The sequence below is a fragment of the Canis lupus genome, chromosome 5 (assembly GCF_003254725.2).
Source record: "Canis lupus dingo isolate Sandy chromosome 5, ASM325472v2, whole genome shotgun sequence".
In the NCBI taxonomy this organism is placed as follows: Eukaryota; Metazoa; Chordata; class Mammalia; order Carnivora; family Canidae; genus Canis; species Canis lupus.
This window is the reverse complement of record NC_064247.1, coordinates 11,865,087-11,887,696: the sequence shown is the minus strand read 5'-3', so window position 1 is coordinate 11,887,696 and position 22,610 is coordinate 11,865,087. Positions and strand designations below refer to the sequence as shown.

Here is a 22,610-nt window from a genome sequence, read left to right as displayed (position 1 = left end):
TTCCCTCTTCTCCCTCCTTCCTGCATGGCTTCACTATGTCATGTTTTTCACAAAAGACAATGATTAATAGCGTCACCCTACATGTGTAAAGTTTTTCAAGTATGTTAAATATTTCAAAATATTTCCTTGGCTTTCTCGCTTGATCTTTCCCCTCGGCCCCCACGAAATAAGGCTGAGCAGTCATTTTGACAACTATTAAAAAGGAAACCCAAAGAGGTCATGCAATGAGTTTGGTAACAAAGCTAAGGAAAAGGATCCGTGGCATTGATTCACTTATTCATTCATTTATTCATGTATTCATATTGAGATATGCAATGGAAAATTCAGTATGGATATTTATAGGAAGTCAAACTCTGTCCAGGTCAGATTTCTACACCAGCAGTGCTTACTAGCAGCAGGTGCTTCTATACCCCAGCACTGAGAAGTCAGCAAGGAGGGATGAAAGCTTTTCATAACAGTTTTTAAGAAACACTAAGAGAATACCTGAAAAAGTACAAAGTGCTTCTGAGAGAACACCTGACTTTCCATTTCTATCTTAATTCCTTGGTGTGACCAGCCACAAGAAATGTTGAGTGCACCTCTCATCAATCCAGAGATCATTCATTTCTCTCCATCTTTCCTACATATACTTACAGTATGTACAACACTTCAGTCCATCTTCTTGTGTACATGTTTCTCCTAAACAGCTAAACTCTTAGCTCTTGAATATTAAGACTTAGCACCTCACATCCTCTGAGCACCTAGACAGTGTATTGAATGTGTAAGTGGATTAATTAATCAATTAATTAATGCACTACTGTACCATACCATACTTCCTCCAGGATAGAGCAGGAACCTGGAAGAAGAAATGTTAGTGTACTGTCTGCAGTATCCTCTTTCCTTCTGGCCCTGGAGTCTCGACTGCATGACAAATGGACAGATTTTCATCATCCCACTTAGTAAGGAACTCCATGGGGCAATACCAGAGGACAGTTTGATGTTTGGCTCCTTGCTGATGTGGAGACAAAGAGGCAAAGGTAAATAGTTCTTATCAGAGTATTTAAGTATCTAGACTTTCCCAGGACATACATTATTCTTCCATATATCTCTGAATGCTTCAAAAATGTTCAGTCACAGATTTCCACTTAGAAGTTAGGAAGTTTGATGGGGCCCCTGAGTAGCTCAGTTGGTTAAGTGTCTGACTCTTGATTTCAGCTCAGGTCATGATCTCAGAGTGGTGAGATGGATCTCTGCATTGGGCTCCACACTGGGCATCAAGGCTGCTTAATATTCTCTTTCTCCCTCTCTCTCTGCCCCTCCCCCACCCCATGCACACTCTCTCTCCTTAAAAAAAAATAGAAGAAGGAAGTTTTAGAATGTTCTAGTACATTATTTGGTCCAAAAGAATCAACACTGCTTCTAAAGGAAATTAACTTCCTCTAGAAGAACATCTTTTACACTGCAGGAATCTATCCCCACACTTAGGCCAATGTTTACAAAAAACCATCAAGCTAGAAATAACTTCTATAGTAGAGAGAAGAGAGGATGGTTCTCAGGACTTGGGACTAAGGTTCTTCCAATGAACACTTCAGCCTCCTTCCATTTCTTCTGGATCTCAATTCAGTAACTTGAAATGTGGGGAAGGAGGCTGGTGGATATACAGAAAGACACCTTACATGTCTGCCGGTGCAGTTCTCTTCCACTCTGAACGCAATCAAATATGTGACTTATAACAAACACAGGCTGCAGGGCTGTACAGGAAGGATGTTGTAACTCCCTAAGACAGTCCTGAGACGAACAGGAAGCAGGGAGATAAATGCTAGAGAATGCATATAAGACTGCCTGTGTGTTGAATCCCCGGGAGAACAGGAAGGGATATGAATTATAATTTTTTTTGGCTTAATGCACAAATCTCTCCAGATGAGGCAGCCCTGAGACATTTCCACAAGCTAGTGAAGGGGAAAATAAAAAAAGCAACTTTTGTGGAAACCCACAAGTGAATACTTGATCTTGCTCAATTTCAATCTGTTTCTTTAGGAACTTTTTTCCATAAACCCAGGCCTGGGAGCTGAGCAGTACGTGCACAGGCCGCATCTTCCAAGGGCTCAGAGAAAGCCCTCCATGTTCTGAACCCAAGCCAAGGAAAACAGACTGAGAAAGTGATCACCTCCAAGGAGCTGCTTTCCATCATCCTGCACTTTATCTCAGGAGGAAACGTGCATTCACAGAACTGCAGGGACCCAGACTGTGTATTGCAATCTTCTCTAGCAGAGTCCAGGAAGAGTTAAATTAGGTTTTGTTGAGCCACAATTGGGCTTTGAACCCAGGTAGAGCTATACATGAAACTTTTAGGCACTCTCTATATTCAAAAAAATTGTCTTGTTGTATACTTTTGTTGGCGCAGAGTTCTCATTAGCCCCAGCCCCCAAGATGACATCCCTACAACAGATTGTTCAAAGTGCAAACAACTTTGTCAGCCAAAACGCTGGAATCCTTGAAACTGAGGAGTAATGGATCACAGGAACAATTCCAGAGTTGGAAAGGACTTTAGAAAATGATGATGACACCTAAAGCACAAGCAACAAAATAAAAAACAAACCAGTGAGAATACATCAAACTAAAAAGCTTCTGTACAGCAAAAGAAACAACCACAAAATGAAAAGATAACCTACAAAGTGGGAAAAATTATTTGCAAACCATATATCTGGTAAGGGGTTAATATTCAAAACATACAAAGAACTCATATACCTCAACAGCAGATTAAAAACTAACTAAAAAATGGGCAAAGGACCTGAACAAACATTTCTCCAAAGGAGATATACAAAAGGCCAACAATACATGAAAAAATATTCAAGATCGCTAGTCTTCAGGGAAATGCAAATTAAAACCATGAGATATCACCTCCCACAAGTTAGAATGGCCATGATCAAAAAGACAAGAGATAACTAATGCTGGTTTGAATCTGGAAAAAAGAAAACCCTTGTACGCTATTGGTGGGAATGTAACATGGTGCAGCCACTGTGGAAAACAATATGGAAGTCCCTCAAAAAATTAAAAATAGAACTACCACATAGTCTAGCTATTCCACTTTTGGGAATATAACCAAAGGAAACAAAACATTAACTCAAAAAGATATCTGCACCCCCATGTTCATAGCAGCATTACTTACCCACAACATGGAAACAACCTAAATGTCTATCAATGGATGAACAGATTAAGAAGTTGTGGTGTATACATACAATGGAATATAACTCAGCCATAAAAAAAACAAGGAAGTCCCACCACCTGCAACAACATGGGTGGACCTTGCTTTCAAGGTCCACAAACATAATGCTTAGTGAAATAAATCAGTCAAAGACAAATACTGTATGATCTCAGTTATATGTGAAACAAAAAAAAAAAGAAAGAAAGAAAAAAAAAAACAAACTCAAAAAAGCCAAATTCATACAAAAAAGAAATCAGACTTGTGTCTACCAGAGGTGGAAATGGGGCAGAATTGGAGGAAAGGTGGTCAAAAGTACAAATTTCCAGTTAAAAGATAAATACGTACTGGGGATGTCATGTACAACATGACAACTATAGGTAACACTGCTATATGATACAGAAGAAAGGTGATAGTGAGTAAATCTAGAGAGTTCTCATCATGAAGAGAAGTTTTTTCCTTGACTCTTTTTATCTTACTCTTGTTTCTATTTTGGGTAATCATTTCAAAACATATGTAAATCAAGTCATCATGCTGTACACCTTAAACTCATACAGTGATGTATGTCAATTATTTCTCAATAAAGCTGGAGAAAAACAAAAACAAAAGAAATGAAATGATATGACCCAGGTCAGAGAATTGCATTTTGTTAAGGTAGTATTTAAGCAATGCCCAAGAGCTGGGTGTTGGTCTAATTTTAATGGTCCTTTACAGAGTGATAGATGTTAAGAGTTAGAAAGTCACCTTCTTTGCTGTCATCTTGGGCTCAATGTACATCTTTCCTTAGATAAGCAAAGCTTTGAAAGGTTCACACAATTAAGATTGTTCAAGCCATCTGAATAGGACTTGATACCAAGTTACATTTATAGCTATTAATTCTTTTTTCTTGGTTTCATACAGAATAGATCAAACATAATAAGACCCAACAGAAAAGCTTTTAAAATAAATAAATAAAATGATGTTTGCTGTAAATTAATCCTCCATCCTGTAAAAAATATTAAGTGAATGTTCTTTAGAAGGTCATGCTATATACAAGTAATGAAAGAGAAGGGACAATTTTGTAAGAGACATGCAAAATTGATTGTCAAAGCATTATTTGAAACCTTCCTTGACTTTAGGGTAATATCAAACAGAACATCTCCTTCATGGTGATACTAATCTCTTTCAAAAAGAATCAAAGTAAAATCCCATTAATTTGGGTCACACTAATTCAAATTGAGGATAATTCAAACCAGACAGCTAAACTTACTTTCATATTGCCAATTCTCTTTAAAAGTCAATTAGAAGCTTCTGCACAGCAAAGGAAACCATCAACAAAAGAACAAATGCAACTGAAGGAATGGGAAAAAAATATTTGCAAACCACATACCCAAAAAGGGGTTAATACCCAAAATGTACAAGAAAATCATACAACTCAATAGTAAAAAAGCAAATATCCCAATTTTAAAAACAGGCAAAGGAGCCTGTTTGTCTTACAAAGAAGACAAACAAATAGCCAACAAGTACATGAAAAGGTACTCAATGGGATTAGTCTGGAGGGAAATGCAAACCAAAAGCACAATGGAAATATCATTTTACACCTGTTGGAATGACTATCATCAAAAAGATAAGAGATAACAAATGCTATGAGCATGTGGAGAAAAAAGAATATTTGTGCACTGTTGGTAGAAATGTAAATTGGTACAGCCATATGGAAAAACAGTATTATTAAAAATAAAACTACCATATGATTCACCAGTCTCACTTCTGGATATATATCTGAAGGAAATGAAATCATTATCTTGAAGAGATATATGTACTCCAATGTTCATTGCAACATTATTCACAACAGCCAAGATATAGAAACAACCCAACTGTCCAACGATGGATGAATGGATAAAGAAAATGGGATGTATACACAAAATGGAATATTATTCAGCCTTTAAAAAGAAGGAAATCCTGACATTTGCAATAACAGTAATGGATCTGGAAGGCATTATGCATAGTGAAATAAATCAGACAGAGAAAGACAATTACTATGTGGTATCACTTATATGAGGTATCTACAAACAAACAAAAACAAGAACAAAACAAAAGATTCATAGAAAACAGAGGAGAATCGTGGTTGCCAAGGACGAGGAAGGGGAGGAAAATAGAGAAAGGTTGGTAAAAAGGTAAAAACCTCAGCTATCAGAGAAATAAGGTCTGAACATGATAACTATAGTTGACAATACTATATTATATAATTGGCATTTGCTAAGAGATTACAACTTAAGTGTTCTCAACACCACACAAATAAAGCAAATATGAGAGGTGATAGATATATTAATTAACTCAATGGTGAGAATCTTTTCACAAGGTATATGTTTATCAAATCATTAGGTTATGTACTTTAAATATATTATAATTTTTATTTGTCAATTACACTTCAATTTTTAAAAAGCCAATTAGTACCAACAAGAAAAAATAAAACTCTAATCGGCTTAAACCACTTTTGCAGCACCAATTACATACACATGAATGTCATGTCATACATTTTTTATCCATTCATGAAAAGTGACATGAAATTTCTAAATGGTGATACTTTGTTCATTCGAAATACAGTACGGAACAGAGCAGACAGCTTTGTTCTGGGAAGACCAGGTTCTGGCATTTCTTGGACCGTGTACCAGAATGGTTGTTGGAGAAAACCATTTGATGTCCCTGAGTCTCCTTTTCTCTGGAAAAAGATAAGTTAGTCTTATATCACTCAGGGACCAGAAGCCTTCTTGAGCCCTCCAGCTTTTAGATCTCTGGTACAAATTTCCTGTGAATGCCAAAAATGTATTTCTTTTAGATCCCTTCCTTGGTTCAAATTTCATAATACCTTAGATTGACCTTCCTACTGATTAATTTGAACTAACAAAATTTTATTGTAGTACACATCTCTCAGGCTGTAATGTGAGGCATAGATTGACCAAAAGGATAGATTTATCTTCAGTGCTGCTCTGAGCACAAACCGATGAACAAACCAAACACCGTCTGATGAGAATGACGTTCTTTCTTATCTTGTTCATTTCTGTGGCAATTTCCACCATTTGGAATCTTGCAGGTCCCAACAGTCACAGAATGATGTTCCTTGCTGGTGAGTATTTGTCTCTTTGCTATGTCATAATCAACTTATAGCTTACATTGGAGAAACTTCTTCATAACTCTGCCTATATGAATAATTCAAATGAAACTTTTATGCTCAAAATTCTCATATACTCTCATATACCAAAGTAAGATTTACTATAGGTTAAAGTAGGTCTCCTGTGTATATAATAGTATATGGTGATATTCTCACTTGAACCAGGAAAATTGATGCCAAAATATTACTCCTCACAGAGAAGAGCCTCTACATCCAGTGAATTACAGCATAAATAAGAAAAAAAAAAGGGGGGGGGGACTTAAACTACAAAAATGTTTTTGAAATCTAGTTGCCAACTACTAACTGAATTTGTTAATTCTGTGGCATTGGGCTAATTACTTAAACATTCTGTGCTTCAGCTTCTTTACCTCTGAAGTGGGCATAATTATACCCAACATACAACAAAATTAAGGACTCAATGAGATCATAGATAAGACAGTGCCTAGCATACTATGTGTCCCAGGGGAAGTATCTATAAATAGTACTTCCCTTTCCTACAGAAACCCAGAACCCCAAAGAAGGTACAAATATTCATCTTTACCTGTGATGGACAGGAAATGACCCTAAGTATGCAGTTTTATGGAGAAAGACATTTTTGCCAAGTTTTTCTCCAATGTCATCAGAAGAATTACAAATGTCTACAAAGCATAAAGACTAGAAAACACATTTCCTGACTGTTTTTAGCCCTAGGTGTTGGTAGTTATTTCATTCCCTCTATTTGATTGTTGGCTTTTAAAAGGCAGTCACCGGGTGTTATCTTTGTCCCCCGCTGCGCTTTGCAGAATCCTTACATACAACATGTGCTATGTGAATATCTGTTGAGCTGAATTTATCTTAGAAATCTTCTGTCCATCAAGACTGTTTTTAACTAATTCGGTGTTTAGATACAAGATGGTCAACTTCCATGACCCCAGATGGGTCAATAGACCAGACACTGCACAAGGAAAATACTTGACATCTGTGAATTCCAACTAAAATATTCATATAACTTGGCCCTGTCAAAATACCTTTGTCAAAATAGAAAAAAGGCTAGTGTTCTGAAGGCATGTGGAGATTTTCTATTTGGTCTTTCCCCAGCTCACAGTGGGCACTCCATTTGCTGGTGACAAAAGACTGAAACTAATTTATTACAGAATTCTGACCTGCCAACCATTTTAAAGAATCATGAAACCCATATCTTCCCTTAGCCTTTCAAGCACCCACTTCCACAGGGAAGAGTTTCCACCCTTAGCCAACCAAGTACCCTTTCTTTTTCAAGTATCATCAAAACTCATATTAATGAAATTTTGATGATTGAAGATCATGCATTGATTCAATATAAATTTGAATGATGACTGCATGCCAGGCAATGTTCTAGATATTGGGGATTATTGTAGTATGAACAAACCACACACATGCACACACACACACACACACACACACACACCATGCCCTCTTGTAATGTACTTTCCAGCAGGGCAAGGACAAACAGTAAATAAATAAGTTAAATATATAATAAATCTAATGGTAAGAAGTACTTAGAAGAAAATAAAGAAGGGAAGAGGGACCAGAAAAGCAGATGGGAAGTGAACCCTTGTAAATGGCAAAATTACAGCAAGAAATAACAAAACATTGGACCTCTATAATAATATAATGCATGCATATGGTATATAGACATATACACATATATATGTACATATACATATATATACACACATGTGTGTATTATAAATGTATAGAGGTCCAGCCCATACATAATATATGTGTATATACATATGAAGATATATAGACTACTCTGTGTGTGCATGTATATAACTAAACTTAGATATAATGGTAACCAGAGGTCAGGCTAATGATAACACCTAATATTTGCTGAGCATCAGGCATTCTACTAAGCAATTACATGTTACCATGTTAATCTTCACAAGCTTAAAAAGAGCTCATGTTCTCTTTTAACCAATAAAGATAAGAAAATAGCACCCTTGAAGCCACTGGCCCGAAGACACAGAATTAGTGGCATGGTTGGATGTGACTCTAGGCCCCAGGCTCTTGATACCAAATTGTCCTTTGCTCCAAACCTGCTATTATTTGACAGATTTAGATAATCATCGCCAAGAAATAAGAGAAATTCCCTATTTTCCACAAGATAGAGTGTAGTTTTGACATTCCACTTATGGAGAGAATCCCATCACTTCACTCTAAATTACAGTAAATTATAAGTATATCTTTCTGGGGTGAAAGCACACAGCATGTCACAGCTTTGAATTCTTCCTTAAGCTTCTCTATTTAAAAAAAAAAAATCTGTTGTAATTTGTGAAGACAAGACAAACCCAAAGAGTAGATGGGCAGTGAGCTCAAGATGAAAGAAACACAAGGCTGATTGGGTGAAGGCTACTGACAAAGATGTGGGGAAGACTGTAAGACAAGACACTATCCTCTGCTCCCTGTACATCCTGAATTCTGGACTGGCAACTCACAAATGAGAGCTGGGGTTCTAGGGAATCTGAGGGAAAGTATGTGGACCAGTTCAAATTCACTCCTCAGAAGTGGAGAACAGCAAAGCATAGTGCTTAAATTCCATACTATGCTCAGATAACTTAATTACATTTTAATTATTTAAATCCTGCTTTGGTCCAGAAATGATAAGACAAACTAGATGTGGGAGATAAAAAGGAAAAAAAAAAAAAGGCAAATACCATAAAATGGAGACCGGAATGGGGCTAATACAAAAAGACATACCTTATAGACCTATAATTTCAGGGGACATGGGGTTCAAATTTATTTCTAAGCTGGGTGGCCATCAATCAAAGAAAAAACCTGATCAGTTATACAACTCACAGTATCCAGAAGATAGAATATCTCCATAGTCTCTGTATAAAAGGACTTATTATTAAAAATGCCTCTTCTCCCTACAGAGCAATCTTTTCCAACTGTGACAGAAGGCATAAGAGTGGTGAGCCCTGTTCTTCATGAAAAAGGAGGCAGGATAGAGTAAAAAAGAACATGGGTTCCTTCCCTTCCAGATAATTCAGATTGTTGCAAGGACTAAATGACACCATGTTTGTGGAGTGCCTGGTGGTGTCTGACCCATGGAAGAGGCTCAACAACATGGTGGCTGGGACCAGAAAGGTGAGGCTAGAGAAGATGAGAAGGGTCAGGGGGACTACTCTGAGACTCAGTTCTAGCTCACTTGTTATCAAGTGATCTTGGCACCATCACCATATCCCTGAGCCTCATCTATAAAATCAGGATAATGTGATCTACTTCATGGGTTTAACGTGAAAATTAAATGACATAACAAGTGTGTGAAATTTTTTAAAAGAAGATAACTTTTAACAAGTAGGAAACCATTGGTGGGCAATGACACTATGGCAGCTAGCACAGAGCCACACACAACTGGACCTGAGGGAATGCTTTCTTTCTATGGTAATGAAGAGCAGCTGAGGTAAGGCCTCTCCCCCTGCCCACTCTCTGCTCTAGTCACATTTGTTCTCTGTTCTGAAGACCTTCATCCATGCTGTTCCCTCTACCATGAATAATCTTTCACCGCCACCCTTCACCTGAAACCACCTACTCACCACTCAGGGCTCAGTCTACACTCTCTTTTCCCAGAAGTCTTCCCTGCCCTTCCCAATAGGGCTCCATGAATTCCAAAACTGCCCTACTTGTCTCTGGCAACAACACTGTCTTATAATACTGAGTTTTGTCTAGACCATTCCATGATACTGTAAACTTCTTAAAAGTAGAGAATGCACTTTTTCTATTATTGTACCTGCAACATGGAGCCTTGTGTCAGCCCACAGAAGGTACTTGGAGAATACTGAGTTGTGAGATCATGAAAGTAGATTCAAAACCTAAAAGATTGGTCACGTGGTTCTCATTTTTCTTAGGGTGCTATGATGGTTAACTGATTGCCATTCTCTCTTGCACTAATGTTGTAGGATCCGTGGCCTCAACTGGAATTATCAAGTGCTACAAATTATAGTTAAACCTATGCTCATTCAAGATTCAAAGCTAAAACTTCTAAAATGCTTAGCAACATTAAAAAGAAAGTAGTTCAGATTTGAATGTTTTCATCCAAGAGCATTTAGAAGGGATCAATAAACCAGTTCAACAAATATTTACCTTGAATCAAGTCCTTATTCTTCAAGCTTTTTACACCTTTTTACAATTCAAAAGAAATGTAATCCCTGATAGTCTCCCTTCATTTGTTCATAAAGCATTAATATGCTGGTTTGAATGAGCTTTTTAAGATGAAAAAAAAAAAATGCCCTTTCATTGGAGTTGTTGAAAGCAGCTTTTCCTCTTAAATATGGAGGTCAGTTTTTTACTGAACAGAAACATCAATTCATCAAGATATTGTTGCCTCCTAATACCAATATTGTTGCCTATGAATTCAAAGTATAAGATTTGACTAAATTCATTTTCCTATTATTTATCTATATTTTTAAGATATATCTAGGATTGCAGTGGGCCATTGCAAACTACTCAGCAGGTCAGCTATCAGCTTTCAGACAATAGCAAAATTTTCAGCAAAGAGTGAAAAGGGAGTCAAGTTTTGGTCATCTACAGCAACAAAGAGCTGTTGAATGGAAAAATAAAATCTCTTGGGCTACTCAGTGCAGCTAACACCCAACATATGACCTTTCTTCACAGTCTTATAAATATCTTCTGCATCACATGGACTGCCAGAATTGATGAGAGACTTTAAAACAAGGCTCTTTATAGACAATGAGCTATTATCCTCTAGGACTTAGCAAACTGGCTGTCAGCCAACCTTATATTTGGATACTCCTGGAAGAATAAAATATGACAGTTAATTGGTTTATATGAGAAGAGTAAAATATCTTAAACATAAATATAGCCCATGCCAGTCAAATGTTATAGAAAGAGTATTTTCTCAGGAAGTCATGTCAACAGTATCAGACAGATGGAAACAGAATAGCTTAAATAATAGCTAATGGTGTATTTCCTTTGGGTATTCTGTTTTTCTCTCTCTCCCTTTACTTACTAGCTCTGAACATGTATAATTCCTTCAACTGAACCAATCTTTCAGGTATCCCCAAACCACTGCAGTTAATAGATAAGAAATCCAATCTAATATATTCCTACAATAAATTCCCACACATATGTTATCCCAAATCCATGCTAAGTTGTTCTATCTCATATAGACACAATCTATAGAAGACTCCAGCATCTAATGATTCAACTCAGCAGTTTGCAGCTAAGATTTCAGAGAGGCTGTGACTTGTCGTTCGTCACACAACAATGGCAAAGCTTGGTACAGAATTCAGATCTCCCGATCCTGGCTAGGGTCTTCACTACTGCACACTGAGTCTGCCAGTCTATTTCCTATGAATCTGGAGCTAAATCACTATGCCGCAGCTGTGTTTAAGCACACACACACACACACACACACACACACACACACCATCTCTCAAGAGTATCTACAGTTTACTTGATTAAGAAATAACTTATACACTTTCCTGACTCTACCCAAAAGGAGTAGAATAAAATATCACTTGAATGGGAAGTGTCATGGAAAAGGTTCTAGAAGCAAAGAGAGAGGTTATTAACCTGAAAGCTTGGTGATCAAACTGAACAGGAGAAACAAATGTAAGGTCAGAAGGGAAACTCAGTCATAAAAGGTGAAAAGCAATAGCACAGATATGGGCAGTAAGGTCAATGGAGAAGATTAGGCAAGAGTTAGGAGATGATAAATTGTTGATCCTAAAATGGCAAGTTGTGGTCATGTGGTGAGGTGTTCCCTGGAGGAAAGTTCCATGCATCTCACTGGTATTGGTGGAGGACAGTACTCCTAATGCAAGCAATCTGATCAGAATGTACTCCTTGGTCCAGACACAGGGAAGTCTCCCTGTGTGGTCACATGTCATTGTGATTCTGTGATGGATGGCATTGTCCCTGCTTCAAGTCCCGAATGGAGGAGCCCCTCCACTTGCAAGTTCAGACTTGCTGTTCATCTGTTGAACAGATCAATATTCAAACTCCATAGAGACCAAGGCCAAACATTAGGTTTGGAACCACAGGAAGAATGGAGTTTAAGTCTGCCAAGCCAAGCATTTAGAGATGGGCGGAGATCAGACCAGAACGAAAGCCAGCTGAAAACAGCTAATAATATGCTTGCAATGAGTGTTGAGGCTGGATTAAGAGGCAGAGGCAGGGGAAGTATCCAACGGGGGAGTGTTTAGCATGGTAGGTATGTCAAGGATGCCAAAAGGGAAATTTTTTTACTTATAATCATTCTACTGTACACTTTCAGACAAAGATTGAACATCCTGTAGAGCGACCTGTTGTGGAGAGATATCTTCTGATTTGAAATCTGCTATAGGATAATGTTCTCCCAATTTAAAGTATGTTCTTAATGGCTCAGAGAAACAAGATAAGAGGTTTAATTTTCTGTACTTCCAGTGGCCCCAGTTATTTCCAATAAGGAATGCTAAATTAACTCAGGCGCATCCCGAACATCCAGGCACTTTACTTCTCTGGTCTCTCCTGCAAAGCTAAGGGGCTGGCTACAAAGACCTCTCAGATCCCTCCCCTCTAGCCAGCCATACATCTGGGAATATACTCTATGTTTGGCCCGAGTATGTCTTTACGTAGGTATTTTATCTATCTTATTACAACAATAAGCACACGCCCCAGATGGGAAAACTATGCTGGGAAAAAAAAAAAAAAACAAGGCTCTGTCAGCACAATATATGGGTGTGGTGAAAACAGGCAACCAGTTGTGTGCAAGTAAAAAGAAATGATTATTTTAAAAAAGCATATTCTGATAAATAGCTTAAGCTAATGGAACATGGTTAAGAAAGAGAGCATATAAAATATTCCATAGATTCAGATCTGTTATCACATGAATCACACAGGGTAGAAAAAAAAATAAAATAAGAGAAAGGAAAAGATGCTCTGAGAGTGACAACACAGTGAAGCACTGCTAATGTTACGGAGTCTATATTCTCATGCAGGTGGTTTTTCCATTTTCTCAACCCCATGATATGTGGTCAAAACACATCACTGCTTATTCCTCTCACTCAGATAAAATTCTGCATTATTTTAGAGTGTGTAGATTGCATTTGAGGAAATTCTGAGCCATCAACTGATTAGATTAGATTTGGGTAAAATAAGAAGGAAAAAGAAAAATCCCTCCTAATTATTTCCACTCTCGATTTGTTTGTTTTTTTAAAAAAAAAAAAAAAAGATAGTCGCAAAGAACAGGAAAATCCTCATAATCCCCACTGTTCTCTAAATATTTTTTCATAGCTTTGTTTCAGAGTTTTGAAGTGAGCAGAAACTATTTGTCAGCCCAAGTGCATGACGGAAGAATCGCAGGTTCAAAGAAGTCAAGTAACTTGACCATCGTTGCATCGTTTCAGTTGCAGCTGAAAACAGGGGCTCAATCCTCTGGCTCTAGGTTTCTCCTAAGACTCAACTGCCTGGCTTGACTCTTGTTTGGAGCAAAATGCTAGGCAACAGAGCTCCCACGGGCAGCCTGTTGGCAGAAACCTGCTTCTGTTGGGGGTGAAAGTGTTGAACCCCATTTGCTAAGAATAGCTCAAAGCACCTTGGAAGGAGTGCTGGTTTCTAAAGAAATCCCCACTTGGAGAGTGTTCCTTCTTCTCCTCAGCCCATCTGTCGTTATGTATCTCGGGTAATGCATCAGAGATCGTGCAATATATGGAAACATATTGAAGGTATTATATGTGTCACAGTCATCTTCTCTCCTATTTCCATTAAAAGCTCTCAGCTATGCCAAAACTATCTCATTCCCAAATGAGGTACATTTCAGTAAATGAGATGATGGATAGAACTTAAAGAATCCTCTAAGGAAGAGACAGAGCTGCAAAAAGACAGGGAGAACTTGCCAAAACAAAATCACAGGCAATCTCAGAAAAACTGATTTATTTCTCTAATGATATACGGTCTTTTAAGGCCTAAAACCTGCAATGAACAACTTCCAATTCATGTCACTTTCCTAACTTCTTTCTCTACGCTAGATCACAAGGATCAGAGGACCGAAAAAGTAGACAGAGTGAGTCTACGTGGGCACACGTGTGTAGACATAATGGGCGTGGATGCTCTCGTGATGGTGGGATCCCGTCTGTTGGAAAGAATGTAATGATTCAAAAAGTGTTCATTTCCAAATCTGTTTCAGACCTAACTAAAGGCCTCGAGTTTTACGATACACATTTAAGCCTCAAAGAAATTTTTTGCTTCAGGGGAGACCATTCTCCAACAAATACAAAGGTTTTTATTTACAGAATTCCCATTCTGTTTTGGACACAGTGCGAGGGACTGGAAATGAAGATAGACCTAGTCCTGCCCTCATGGGGATTCTATTCTATTGAGAAAGTCTCAAGGTCGTGTCTTCAGGGCAGTGCATTACGTATCTGTCAATGAAACCTAAAGAAAATGTGTAAGTCCTAAAGACAGGATGGAGTAGCTGGCCCACTCAATCTCTCAGTTTCTAGCTAACCACAATGCTCACAATGTGGAACTATCGAGAGGTCTTCTATCTGTGATGATGCAACTGCCAGAAAAAAGCAACAAAAACTATTTGGGTCAGTCCTCTTCCTTTTCATCTGAAATGGCTCTTGCCACAATGCCTTAGTCATTACCAATCTCCAGTTACTATTCAGTTTTTATCTTGCTTGATCTTACTCTGTCATCGCCTCATGACATCTTCCTTCAAATACACCAGCACTGCGGTGTGCTTCCACATAATAGATGCTCATTAAACACAATATATGCCACAAAAATAGATGACATTAAGAAATAGCAATGGCAATTTTTACAACAGAGTGTGATGTAGTCATGATGCACTCAATTTTTAAAATTGTCCCCTCTTTTGGATGGTACAATTAACACTAAAACAAATGCGTGTGACACGCTGTTAGATAAGCAATCCTCTGTTACTCTGAATTTCACTACTCCATTTACTTGATGCTTCTTTACCCTCTACCTTCATCCTCCAACTCAATAGCTTTTTGTTGGAGATTCCACAAGTGCTCTTTGGAGCATATCAGCAAATGTTTGCTTTGTTTACTGGCCACCCAAGGATGCCTAGAACACAGAAGGGGGATGGCATCGGTATAAGCTTACATTGCCATTTAATGTGTCATGGGTGGAGCACCCAAAATGCTAACAAAAACCAAAGAGGTTCCGCAGCTTAGTTTTAAGGCACTGCAGGAAATTTGCTTGTTGTATTTATCTTTTTCAAATTTTCCTCTGGTTCTAGGATCTGTCTTCCTCCAACACCCTCCTGAAGTTTTCTGACCACTCCCCTGTCCACCAGTGGTGTGAGGATCAAATAGTCCAATCTCCCCTTATCTCTCACTAGTATTTAAGTCATGACTTTTGTGCAAATAATCAATTGACTATGTAACCAGAAGTTCATTGCCCTCTGTACTTTATAGAAGAGCCAGTAGGCTATTCAATTCATAGCGCACATTCAATAAACCAACTTCTCACTATTATAAACCCGATTTTTAAACTGAAGCAGAAGTTCTAATTAACACAGCCACTGGATGAATGTAGCCTAACTCTATAAGGTTAATTTCATTTTATCCTTGCTACTATACTAACAGAGACTGAGATAAAGTTACATCATTTTTAAAATGACCCCAGTATTCCCTTCATTCTTTATTCTGGAATTAAATAAATGGTTTTAAACCATTCTTCATTCTGAATTCCAAAGACCTTGGGTGACTGTCATCTGATCCACACGGCACTTTTATAACTATTCTTCTAAAGATTTCACACAGGTGCCTTCCTCCAAAGGCAGCAATAATGATATTCCTTTCCTATCTGTAAGGGGGGCTGCAACATCTAGAAAGTCTCAAAGCCATCATATTTCATAAGGAGAAGTCATTATTACATTCATTTTATAGATTAAAAAAAATGATTTCAAGCAAGTTCAAAAAGACCTGCTCACATTAAAGCAGCTGGTAAGTGACGAGCTATTAAAGCAACCCCAGATCCTTCCATGTGTCAGTCCAGAGACCTTCCCACCCCACAGTCATCTCTCCACATCCACATTCCCTTGGTCCTCCTCTGGTTTTTAGTACATGCTTTCTCCCTAATGCACACATTCCTGGGGCAGGGGGTGGGGGATGTTTTTTCCTTTCTTCCCTCTAAACTGACCACCTTCAGGAATTCCTTTCAAATTCAGATAATTCATATCTAAAGCAAAGACCTAAGGGGGAATTTTTTTTTTCTATATGTGCTATCTTAAGAATTCTACTTCTTGGGAGATATTAACCATTTATCAAATGCTATCCAGTACTTGGCATGTCTGTGGAGGTTCAACTCAATTTATATTCACTGAGGAATGAAACATCAGATAGTATGTCCCTAGAGAATAAGGTGTTAGGATGGAAGGCAGATCCCCTTCTAGGATCTCCTGTCTCTGATCACCAGGCACCTTTCCAACTGGGCAATAAATTCTCCAACATTCTCAGTAGTCCAATGTGTTCCAACACTGTAAAGAAAAGCCCTGAGCAAGAATTTGCAGCACTGCACACTGACTACTTCCGTGGAGGCAGCCACACTCCCCCTTTGACCTCAAGACCTCGCCCTCTGACAGGTCATTCAGCGGAAATGCTCATGGTCAAAGAGCAGAAACTCTGCCTGATTTCTGAGCCCAAGGATTGCATCTCATTCATTTCTGAGCCTTCAGTGCCTTGTTCAGTGCCTAGAACACATATAATTGAAATTAAAACTTGTGGGAAGAAAGTTACAATTCAACTCTTTTGGCAAAAGTTTTCCTACCTAAGGTGAATTGGCAACCACCTAACACTTGGCCCACACAGGCCTTCCCTAGGTCTCATACCTTGAGTCCATCACATAATAAAACTCTTTCCAACACAGACAATCCTAGATTAAAAAAACAAAAACAAAACAAAACAAAAAAAAACAAAAACAAACAAAAAAACATAACAGTCTTGACCAGATGCACTGTGTAGACCTTGTTTGTATCTTGATTCAAACAAATTAACTGGAAAAAGAAAAAAAAAAAAAACACTCGGAGACAAATGGGAAAATGTGAATATGGATGGCATATATCAAAGAAAGATTATTGTGGGTGGGATGGCATTGTGATTTTATATGCTTTCTAAATTTTCAATCAGATATTTAGGGGTTGAAATGCTATGACTTCTGGGATTTCCTTTAAGAAACTTTAACCCAATAAAATTGTTAAAATCTAAATGATGGATAAGTGCTAGACTACTCTTCATGCCCGTTTGGAATTTTTCTTGATATGCAATTTTTACATGAACACAAAGCAATCACTCATTGCAATATGACAATGTTCTGCTTTTACTGATAAGAGTGGTATTTTCATGTATGATCCAATATTAATGTACACATATTCTCCTAGAAGCAACTTGTGTTTCTAGATATTTCCTATGCAAGTTCTTTGAAGTGGAGAATTTAGATATTTAGAGCAATTAAATATGTTTTTAGTGTGTACTAAAATAAAATCTAAAGCTTATACAATTCTACTGCAAGTCTGTCTACTACAATCTGCTTTCAGCAGGGCGTACCACTGACCAATTTCAGACCAGCTAGACTACAAGCTAATTAACCCCTTCAAAAGAAGGTTTACAAAAAAAATCAACCATTCTCTGATCACATGCCAGTCGCACAAGCTAGCTGTTCGCCTTTGCTAGCCACCAGCACTTTATATACTGCATTCATTAGATGTAACAAACATTTAGGATACTTACCATGAACAAGACACTATTCTATGCCCTTTCCAAATCTTAACTTGTTGTACTACTAATAATAACTCTTGAAGTTAGAATATTATTATTATTTTCTACCTTACGGATGAGGAAGCTGAAGTACTGAGAGGCTTAATATCAGAGCTTTCGGTGGAAGAGTTAGGATTAGAATCTGGGGAGCCTGGCTTCCGGAGTCAGCTCTTAAGAGCCATGACATGGCACCTCTCTATTACAGTGATGACATTAATAGTCCTCGATGTGCTACTTTTTAAATAAAAGTGAAAAATTAAATTATCCATCCTTAACTTATAATTTTGTAAACATCCATGAACTGTAGAGAACATAACACAGGCAGAATTTGAATCAAGTATCCTGAGAGAGAGTCCAATGGCTTTAAGAGAACACAGCTTGCTTAAATATGATTTTCTCCAGGGCTCACCAGCCCTAGAACCATCTTTACCTTCACTCTTATCCCTGTCTCTCAGTGCTCCTTTCTTCTCCCTTTCCTGCCAGTGAACTATTTTGAAAACCAGCCTGTCATCATTGCCAGTGAAGATGTGACCCCAACTTGGACCGGATGTCTTACTTAGTCTCACCTTCCTCTGTGTTTCTGTAGTTCTAGCTCTCCATTATATCTCACACGACATTGCAGGCGGCTGTTGCTTACCCCCATCTCACAGTAGTTTAGGTGCACCTGGGTTGGTTAAGCATGCCTTCAGCTGGGGTCATGATCTGAATGAAGGTCCTGGGATCGAGCCCTGTATTGGGTTCCCTGCTCAGCGGGGAGCCTGCTTCTCCCTTTCCATTTGCCTCTACTCCCTCTGCTCGTTTTCTCTCTCTCTCTCTCTGTCAAATAAATAAATAAAGTTTAAAAAAAAAAGAAAAAGAAACTATGGCTTCATCTTCATTGCTATTGGCACTACTTTCTTGCATCCCTCACAACACCTACCAAATGCTTTGCTCATGGTCCATGTTCAAAGATAAATAATTGCCAACATTATCATTCCCCTGCAGATATGCAGAAGTGCCAATGACAAAAGTTCCAGTTGATAAACCAAATATTTGTGACATTGTTCTCAAAAAAAAAAAAAAAAAGAGAGAGAGAGAGAGAGAGAGAGACATCTTTAGCCCAGGAATGAGGTGCTAAGCCTCCGGGAGGTGATTTGCAGCCACGTTGATGTCTCTGCCTCCTTCACTCATGGCTGCTGCCCTTTAGAATTCCTTCAGTTGAACCAAGATAAAAGGCTACAAGTATAAGCAGAAACCTTTTTCTTCATGAGAACACAACCACATAAAAACAAGCACGAAAGATGATCTTGGGGGATAATGACTCCAAAAACTAAGAGTATGTCAGAACCACTTACTGTGCAGCTACTACGATTGGGCTCAAATCAGACATGATCAAATCCTAACTACTGTCTGAAATCAACAGTCTTGTCATTTTTTGGTTTAGATATATTGGAGCTCAAGGTACAGCAAAACATAAGGCAAAGTGGGGAGGACAAGATCATCATTCATTCATGCTATGGTTAATTTCAGTACTGAGCATAACCACCAGAGTGAACTATAGTTTTGAGAAAATATATATTAATCCTTCCCCCGTTAGAACCCTTTCACTTTCTCCCATCCCTGAAAACAAAAAACACAAGAGATAACAAGAGATACTTTACTTGACAAGGAGAAAGCCTTAAAATTTTAAAGAAATTTACATTAGAATTTGACTCTGATAAATAATTCAGAATGTTTTTTCATTTAAAAATATGTGCTAAAATATTGTCTATCCGTAACTATAGACACTATAGGTGTCCAACACAGTGGCCACCAGCCTTATGAAATGTAGCTGTTGATACTTGAAAAGTGGCTAGTCCAAACAGGTATAAGTGTAATATTTGATACACATCAAATTCATTGATTTGGTTTAAAAAATGTAAAATGTCTCAGTCACTTTTTTATTGATTATATATTGAAGTGATAATATTTATATATTGGGTTAAACAAAATGTATTATTAAAATTAATTTCACCTGTGTATTTTTCCTTTTTTAATGTGGTTACTATAAAATTTAAAGTCACATACGTGGCTCACATCTGTGTTATGGGCCTATTGGTTAACACTTTATAAACTACAAGACAGCAGAAACCCAGTAAGACATAGCTTATGCTATAAATCATCTTCCCTTAGGCCCCTCCCATACCCACATGCAGCTAGAACAGTCTAGGAGCAGTTTAAGTATGTGTAGTGCAACTCACCATAGCAGAAACTGGGAAAATCATAGCAAAGGCTAAATGGAACTAAGATGATATAGGGAAGAAGAAATGTGGATAACACAAAATATTAGAAAATTCTAGAACCATACTCTTTGATCCTGGCAATCAGAGATATGAAAAACCACTGGAAACCCCTGGTCAGAGACCACCTCATCCCACTCAACCCTACTATAGTCAGCTCCCTGATGAAGATCCCCTCCCCCCTCAACAAGGCATCTTTCCAGTTACCTGCCCTCAAGAGACACTAAGCAGTACAGAGCTTGGTAATGGAAGACAAATATTCCTTCTGTTACAGTAGTTGGGTAGTTGCTGAAGGTCATTAATATCTGCAGTAAATTTGCAGGTACTCTACATGGAAGGAATGGTAGCCTTTGGTCCTTTCAAACGAGTGGGTATCATTTATTTCTTACACTTCCATTAAAAGCACAAGAGGGGAAGCCCCAAAGGGAGTGATACTTACAAAATAAAAAGCGATTATCTTTCTTTTTACTCCAACTTCCAAGACGAGGAGGAAAATTCATTGATGAGTATTTATTAACTAATGATGAAAGAGCACTTCAAAAATGAAAATGGCCCTGAAACGCACTACATTATTCTGATTGCAGAAAATGGGAGACTAAAGAGAAAGAGCGCTCTATAAAATGTCCTCTGCAATTGGCTCCGTCTCTCGTGGGCCTCTCAGATTCCTTTGTCCCTCCCACGATAATAACTTGTCTTCATGGCCATAGCCAAGAACACATTCTTTGTTTGGTTACATAAGCTCCTAAAAATAGCAATTTATCATGGAAATGTTAAATGACCCTTGAAGATGGTGTTCTGATGGGCTATTAAGTTATTGCTGTGTCTATCTACTGATATGTATTATAATTAAAGATAAAAAACCCTTTCTGATGCTTTTCAAACCTTAAAAGTATATCAATTTCATGCTCTGGGCATTTTTATCTTAAAAAAACATGAAGAAAAGTTTCCCGCCGTCAAAGTAGTTTTACCACAGATACGGAGATGAATTTTTCTCCTTATTAATGAGTTCAATGGAAAAAAAAAGGAGGTTAATTCAAAGCGTAATTTATTTTTTCTGTCTGTCTAGCTAAGTTTGATAAATGAATTCAAAGTAAAATAATCAGAGAAATTAGCTGACAGAATGTTTAAAGGAAAACTAATAGTGCACTGCTCATTTCTTAAACCTAGCACTTTAAAACTGAAAGTCCCAAGTAATCTAGTTGATGTCTCCTTAAGACCAGAGAGGTTGAGATGCTTGCCAAAGTTACACAGCAGCGCCAGCTTGCTCTCCTCTGCCCTGGATCACATATGGATAATCATTCTCCTTGACACCAAGTGAATGAAGGAAAGAAGTGCCTCAAACAGAACTTGAGTACTCTTGGGGCTACAGAAAACCAAGATTTTGAGACGGGGCTACCAACATCAGGGAGACTTTCTTCACAAAACTTACCAAAGAGTCAGGATGGTTTCCTATATAATAAACTTATTAAAAAATAAAAATAAAAAATAAATAAACTTATTCAGGTATGGGTTGGTTTCTTTCTCTGTAGCATTTTTTAACTGAAGTAAAAGGCACATAAACTGACATAAAATTAACCATTTTTAAGTGAACAATTCTGTGATATTTAGTACATTCTCAATGCTGTGTTCACCTATACATTTTTGTCATCCCAAAAGAAAACCCTATACCCATTAATACCCATTATGCTGCCACTCCCCATTTCCCCCCTCCTGCCAGCCCCTGGCAACCACCCATCTGCTCTCTGTTTCTATGGATTTACCTATTCTCAATATTTTATGTAAATAGAATCACACAATACGTGACCTTTTGTGACTGGCTTCTTTCACATAGTATAATGTCTTTGAGGCTCACCCACACTGTAGCCTGTAGCAGTGCTTCACCCTTTTTTATGACTGAATAATATTCCATTGTGTATCTACAGAATAATTTTGTCTGCTCGTTATCTGTACATAAAGTATTTGTGATAACTTTTGATCTCCAGTACTGTTTGAACATCTTACTCTCGGGCAGCCTGGGTGGCTCAGCAGTTTAGTGCCGCCTTCAGCCCAGGGCGTGATCCGGGAGACCCGGGATCGAGTCCCACATTGGGCTCCCTGCATGAAGCCTACTTCTCCCTCTGCCTCTCTCTCTTTCTCTGTGTCCCTCATGAATAAATAAATAAATAAAATCTTTAAAAAGAACATCATACTCTCAATTAACATACTCTGAAGAGTCCTCACTCAGAAGCTAGTCATTTCTTGTTCAACAAAATTGAAAGCAGGGTTAATCCTGC

At 38.0% G+C, this 22,610-nt stretch overlaps 1 long non-coding RNA gene across 1 annotated transcript; it reads right to left on the bottom strand.

Annotated features, from left to right (window-relative positions):
- Window positions 1-264: 264 nt before the first annotated feature.
- On the bottom strand, window positions 265-21,003 carry LOC118354663 (uncharacterized). Its single transcript, XR_004815560.1, has 2 exons — window positions 20,777-21,003; window positions 265-2,546 (listed from the first exon to the last, which is right to left on the bottom strand). It is a non-coding gene; the product is annotated as an uncharacterized LOC118354663 (long non-coding RNA).
- Window positions 21,004-22,610: the final 1,607 nt, after the last annotated feature.